General features: G+C 34.9%; 1 pseudogene; it reads left to right on the top strand.

Annotated features, from left to right (window-relative positions):
* Positions 1-881: 881 nt before the first annotated feature.
* Positions 882-1,826, top strand: LOC149250069 (disease resistance protein ADR1-like; annotated as a pseudogene).
* The last annotated feature ends 5,775 nt before the right edge of the window (positions 1,827-7,601 follow it).

Raw genomic sequence — 7,601 nt, 5'->3', positions numbered from 1 at the left:
GGGTTTTGCGACTAATTAAGTTTAGGGCAGAGATGGAGTTGAAATTTTCCAAGTTAGCTCGGTGGGCCACACTGTGCAAAGAGCTTGTTGAGATTTTGGCGGTGGAGGGCATTAAGCGGGATGGGAAGTTGTGCAAAGAAAAATGGGACAAGCTCATGGCATAGTTCAAAGATGTGAGCAATGGCAAGAGGGACATGAGCGAGAGCCCTTATTATGCAAAACGTGTCGCCGAAATAGACATCAGTCACTCTGCCAAAGCAATACAAGGACAAGGACAAGGACAAGAGAGGCCAGAGCAGCAGTGTGGCAACCATGCTCTCGGAAACCTTTCTAATGTTGATTCCAGGCGAATGGTCATGGAAACCCCTTTTTGTGTCTAGGAGAAATCGAAAGAACACCTAAAGAGGAAGAAAAAAAAACAACCAGATCTGCTAAGGTACTCAGATCATGCCAAGGAAAGGCAGGAAGATCAAAATCCAGATTATGAGCCCACAGATATGGGTTCTCTTCATGTTGTTGCACCACCTGGGACTGTTGATTTAAGGATAGTTGATGCACATAGGATATCTATTGAGAACAACAAATATCTTGGAGGTGATGTTGAACATACACATCTCGTGAAAGGTTTAGATTATGCATTGCCTCACAAAGTGAGGAGTGAGATTGACAAAAAAATAGAGAATGAAGATATTGTAGATGGGAAGCCAAGATTACAGAAGGAAGACCAACCAATCTGATGTAGTATTAAACCATCTATTAGGGTTCATTGTTTCTGTGATATCTGCCCCAATTGAATGACATGGCCTTCAAAGGGCGGAGGCTAATTGTAAGGTCCTATGTAATTTTGGCGGAATAATTGTCCCTCAACCAAGGCATCTAATATGAAAAATGTTTGCTTTGTGGGGTGCAATTCCAACAAAAAGAGTGCAGCCCATACCTCCCTAGGTGATTATTTGATCTCCATTGATGATAAACATAATCTCTTGAGCCCACAATATAGCTATAATCATTATCTTGGCTGGCGATTCGAACGAATGGAACGTCTCATCCTTCAAACAATCAACCCAACTCAGTTATCTCAAACCCCCATTAATGGGCTACAACTACTCAACATTCCAACAACTTCAACTCCCAAGTCCCGGATATGCCAAACAAAGTCGTGGGTCTGTATAAACCTATCAATGATGTCAAACAAATTATCATGAAGAGGGATGTTAATGTCGTTGAAATAACAAGGATGGGTGGGAGCAGCAAAACCACTCTTGCATTAGCATTATGCTACAATATTGGAATCTAAGGCACACCAATGCCCTTTTTCTTAATAAATTGCTCCATTTTATGCTCTCATGACCTTAGTTTGTAAGGTTTATTCTCTTTGTGATCTTCATCTACCTTCCAAAACAATATACATTTCATTACCATCTCACAACTTCATCGAAATGAAAACGACATTTTCGAGATTTTAGAGACTATGTGGGATCACATAATTGGTAGTGATAGGCCTCGTTTCTGGAGCATAGAGGATGCACGCAACCAACTACAGAATAATCTTAATCGAATTGCAGAAAGTACACATCGACCAACTTTGGTGGTTTTGGATGATGTTTGGTTGAAATCAAATCTGGAAAACTTGTTGTTTATAGCAGAAGGATACAAGACAATTATCAAAACCAGATGTAATTCCACCTTTTCACATATAGATGGTACCTGGCTGTATGCCATGCCTGAGTTGAAGGAAGTTGACTCTGCCACTTTTATGTTTTTGGGCCTTTAGTCAGACTTTGATTCCAGCAACATGAAAGGAGGATCTTGTTAGACATGTATGAATTAAACAATTTATTCTTAATCTCATGGAGTCGAATTGTTTCACTATCCTAATGTTGTTGTGCACCCTCATACTAGTTATCAAATTCCAATTTATTTCTGATAGCAAAGGTTCATTTCATGACTACCACAAAGTCAGTTAAGTCTTATTGATGTTACTAAATTACTAAGTTTGCAATTGATATCAATATTTTCAACAAAAAGAGCATTTATGTATGATATAACTCTAGCAAAGTCGTAATACTCTGTATTTGTGCATAAAAAAAGTTTAACTTGTACTAGGTTTGTAAGTTGCAGCAGGGTGCAAGGGTTTACCACTTTCCCTCAAGGTGATTGGAAGTTATTTGCACCGTAAGCTCCAACCTGTTTGGGAATTTTACAAGGATAAGCTTTCCAAATATGAACTTATTTCAAAAGATCACAAAGACGTTCTTCTTAATCATTTGGAAACAAGTATAGATATCCTTAGTGATAAGGAGAAGCAATGCTTTTTGGATCTGGGGGCATTTCCCAAAGGTAGAAAATTCAGCGTAATTTATTATTGGACAGTTGGGTATATGTGGATGGGATGGAATGGCCAGAAGCTTTTGAGGTCTTGTTAGAAATTGCAAGTCAAAATCTCATCAATCTCAGAGGCTATCCAGGGTATAAAACTTGTTTATGTTTGCATCCTTTCATGATTTCTTCGATTACTCCATGTCTTTATATGTGCTTTTCAAATTAAATTCTTGTGCTTGTGGCATCCTTTGACTAGATTAAAGCACTTTGCAGAAAAGCTCATACTTACTCCACATGTTAAATGCATATGAAAGAAATTTAAGGCTCAAGTGAATTCATGTTAAGTTATGAGCTACATAATTATTGCACTGGATATTCAAATATCTGCAACTATGGTGTTAGGACAGAATTCATGTCAGTTACAAGTTACAAAGTTTCACTCTGTCTGATATCTTTGGTTTACTCGTCTCTCATAAGATCAAGAGAATTTGCAATTCATCTAAATCCATGGTCTTCATCGGGCATAAAATATTTCTTCTTTAGCTCTGTAGGAGTGGGTTTGATTTGATAGTTCATGGCTATATGTGCCAATTGGTAGTTACAAGACTTTGATTGCTATATCGGGTTGCATATGCAACATAGCATAAACAATACTTGAAATGATTTGGCTGAGGAGCTCAAGCTTAATGTGGTTCCTTTGGGTCAGATATTCTTTAAATACCCCTTTTAGGACAAAATTTTCTACTTTGTAGTTGAATTTCTTATCTATTAGTGCATGGATCTTAAAAAATTATCTTATCATTTGAATCAGAGACCGAAGAATCCACAGTATGAACATTTTTACACCAACGTTTCAAATCCCAAGTGGGATCCATCATCAGGGCTGAAGAATGAACCCGTTCCCCGCCAGTGAACCCGCTCAAAATGTCAGCGAAAATGTTAATATCAGTAAAAACTACGCAGTGGACAGTGAGCATAACATGCTGAACAGCGTTATTAGGAGTGATAAGTTAATATTAGCAGATTCTGATTCAAACCTCGCAGTGGCCAGTGAGCAGAACGAGTTGATCAACATAGTTATGAAAAACAGCTGTAGAAGGATAAACAACCATGAGAATAAACCGAAGGTGATCAACGTTAAGACAGGTTCAAATTTGTTGCAAAACGGTGATGAGGAGGGGCCCATAGCTGATTCGACCATTGCCCAGAACATTGACAGGATAAACCAAGAAAAAAGCAGTGATATAAGCAACTGCGCAGGTATGGTGAGAAGCTACGCAAAAGATAATAATTCTGAAGCTTTAATCATCAAAAGTTGCGTTTCAAATAATAACTGCGCTGTCAATAGCTTTGAAGATAATACGTTAGCTGATTCAAATATCATGGTGGAGAACCGTTCGACCATTGCCCAGAACATTGGCAGGATAAACCACGAAAAAGGCAGTGATATAAGAAACTGCGCAGGTATGGTGAGAAGCTACACAAAAGATAACAATTCTGAAGCTTTAATCATTAAAAGCTGCATTTCAAATATTAACTGCGCTGTCAATAGCTTTGAAGATAATACGTTAGCTGATTCAAATATCATGGTGGAGAACCGTTCGACCATTCCCCAGAATATTGACAAGATAAGCAACGAAAAAGGCAATGACGATATAAGCAACTGCGCAGGTACGGTTAGAAGCTATGCTGAGGATAAGAACTACGAAGTTAATTCTAATGCTTCAATCATTAAAAGTTGCGTTAATACAAACAATAATAACTGCGCAGTCAAGTTAAATAACATTGATCAACACATTCAGAATTCAGGTAATGACACGGGAATCAATAAAGATCAAGGCTTAGACATGAGTATTCAGAGGGGAAAAAGTATGTCTTCAGCAAGCACTTGTGAGTCAAGATCAAAAAGGAAAGTGGTCAACCTGTCTTCCCAAGAATTAGATCCTGTAGCAATCAATGTTCTCAGCAAAGGTATGGGGTTTGCAGTGGCTCCTAGAAGCCTTCCTGTTGAAAGCATGATTTGTAGCATAGAAGATGGAATTAGTAACCTCCTTTTGGAAGACAAAGAAGCTTTGAGGCAAGAATTTTCTCTCATCATGAGAAAAGCCAAAGCTCCCAAAAGCAACCTGAGTAGGGAAGAACAAGTAGCTTTCAAATCCTTGCGAAACAATGACAAGGTGGTGGTTCTTAAAGCAGATAAAGGAGGAGCAGCAGTCATCCTAGATAAAGAAGACTATGTGCGCAAAATGAATGATCACCTAAATTGTGGCAGTTATAAGAAGTTGAACAGTAATCCCATTCCCAAAATCATGAAGGATGTAAAAAAGATCATCTCAGATTCTAACCTTGACGAGAAATTAAAAAAGAAATTAATCCCCTCTTGTGAAACCATCCCTAGAATCTATGGATTACCCAAGATCCATAAGGAAGGGGTCCCCCTCAGACCGATAGTTAATACTATTGGTTCCCCAACCTATGAGCTTGCTAAATATGTTGCTAAAATCCTTAAACCCCTCATCGGAAATATTGATTCCTTCATCAAAGACTCCCAGGACTTTGTGAATCTGATTAAAAATGAAAGGATGGAACATGATGACATCATTGTTAGCTTTGACGTAGTATCCTTATTCACGAAAATTCCTCTTGATGAAGCCATTCAGGTTATAAAAGATGTCACTGATCCGGGGACTGCAAAGCTAGCTGAGATCTGCTTAAGGTCAACTGTGTTCACCTTCCAAGGAATATTTTATGAGCAGACATCAGGTGTGGCAATGGGATCACCCCTATCACCAATCGTGGCCAACCTATACATGGAACACTTTGAAAAGAAGGCCCTGGAATCATATCCTTTAAAACCGGCATGGTGGAAACGTTTTGTCGATGATACCAACATAAAATGGACGCATGGTAAAGCAGAACTTGAAAAGTTTTTCATTCACTTAAATTCCATCTCCCCAGAAATAAAATTTACGATGGAACTCGAAGAAAACATGAGCATCCCATTTTTGGACGTTCTAATCATCAGAAAAGAGGATGGCTCTCTAGGCCACAAGGTTTTCAGAAAGTCAACCCACACAGAAAGTTACCTCCATGCGGACTCCCACCATCACCCGGCCCAGAAGTTTGGGGTTCTAAACACCCTTGCCATTAGAGCCCTTCGAATTTCCGACTCAGATCATCTGAATGAAGAAAAGAGGCATCTGGTTTCAACTTTTAAAAATATAGGCTACAAAGAGCATGAGATTAAAAAAGCCATAGAGAAAGCTGAAAGAAGGTTGTCATCCCATGAGCATAGGGCACAAGACCAGCCACAATGTAGTAAGCTTTTTCTACCTTATATCCATGGTGTTACAGATAAAATCGCTAAAATCCTAAGAAACAAAAACATTATCACTCATTTCTCAGCTCCTGGTACTATCAGACAAGGTTTGAAGTCTGTTAAAGATGATATTGACAATCTTCAGCTTAAAGGAGTCTATAAAATAGACTGTTCTTGTGGAAAAAGCTACATAGGTGAAACAGGTCGCTCCCTCCAGACAAGGCTCAAAGAACATGGCGCTGATATTAGGAATGGAAGATCTCGTACCTCAGCACTGGCAGAACACTCCTTGAAGACTAAGCACCATATCTGCTTGGAAGACGCATCGATTATCGCAAGAGAAGAGCAGCATCAAAGACGAAAGATCAGAGAAGCACTTGAAATTATCAAGCATCCTCAGAATCTGAACAGAGACAGTGGTTTGGAAATTAGCGGAAGCTGGCTTCCCTTGATCAAGAAAATTAAAAGTCGCCATCCCATCCCCAGGTAATGCACCCCTCAGGTAAGTTATCTCCCCTCTCCTTTCCATTTTTTGGACCAGTTTTATATCATTAATATACTATAATATATTAATATTTATATATAGCTATTATTTAATATATTAATTATTATATTAATTACTATAAATATTTATGGTTATTAATATTATCATAAACTATATATATTAATTTAATTTATATAATAATTATTATACTATTTACTATTTATTATATTAATTATTATATAAATTCTATAAAAATTTTAATATTAATATGTTTTATATATATCAATTTAATTTATATAATAATCATTATATTAATTAATTATTATTATAATAATTAATTATTATTATAATAACAGTTAATTAATTATTTTATAATGATTAATTTTATATTAATTAATTTTGTATAATGAAAAAATTTTATATAATGATTAATTTTTATATAATTAATTAACTAATTTTATAATTAATTTTATATTATATTATATTAAATAAAAAAATTTTATAATGAAAAATTTTTATAATAATTAATTTTAGATTAATTAATTTTATATTAAATAATTTAAAAAAAAAATTATCTATTAATTTTAATTTATATAATAATCATTATATTAATTAATATATTAATTATTACATTAATTAATTATTATAATAATTAATTATTATTTTAATTATAGTTAATTAATTATTTTATAATGTCTAATTTTATATTAATTAATTTATGAATTATTATATTAATTAATTATAAAAATTAATTATTTATAATTATTAATATGATTTAAATATATTAAATTAGTTTAATTTATTTATTTCTTATTGTCCCTAGTTTTATTTTTAGGTTTTGAGCTAAGTTTCTTTCTCTTAAATAAATTTTTTAATAATATTAAGGAAAATAAAAGCAGTTTATTAGATTAAATAAAATTATATAAATAAAAATTAAAAAGATTCTAGCCGACAGTGTGTTCCTCCTTGAAATTTCCTTCCTCATTAGTATTTATTTCCCTGATCTGCTCTTCTTTTATTATCATTCTTCAGCCCTGATGATGGATCCCACTTGGGATTTGAAACGTTGGTGTAAAAATGTTCATACTGTGGATTCTCTGGTCTCTGATTCAAAAAATTATCTTATCCTTTTTCATAATAGGGAACCACTGTCAAATGAGCTTCCATAGAAATTTAGACCTTAGTTTTGTATTGTGGGTACATTTGTTGTGGTTGAGGTCCATATACAATATTCCATGTAAGTGTTGCAACTCATCGATTGAACTTTAGATCCCTCAGTGTGATAATTACAGTTATAAGTTATACTTGTCACAATGCTACACCCTTATTTTGTTAACACATATAGAATTTGTCCTTTCTTTCATTAACTGAACATATTTGTATCTTGTGAATTGTATTCTCCATCTCTCTGTTTTTTATTGCTTGAAATTCTGGACTTTGCATCTCCTATCAAGGAATTTTTTGTTGTCTTATCTT

This window comes from Pinus tabuliformis, chromosome 7 (assembly GCF_031772625.1).
Source record: "Pinus tabuliformis cultivar Carrire ecotype Pingquan chromosome 7, CPIR1, whole genome shotgun sequence".
In the NCBI taxonomy this organism is placed as follows: domain Eukaryota; kingdom Viridiplantae; phylum Streptophyta; class Pinopsida; order Pinales; family Pinaceae; genus Pinus; species Pinus tabuliformis.
The sequence above is the reverse complement of the archived record's forward strand: the minus strand, read 5'-3'. Positions and strand labels throughout refer to the sequence as shown.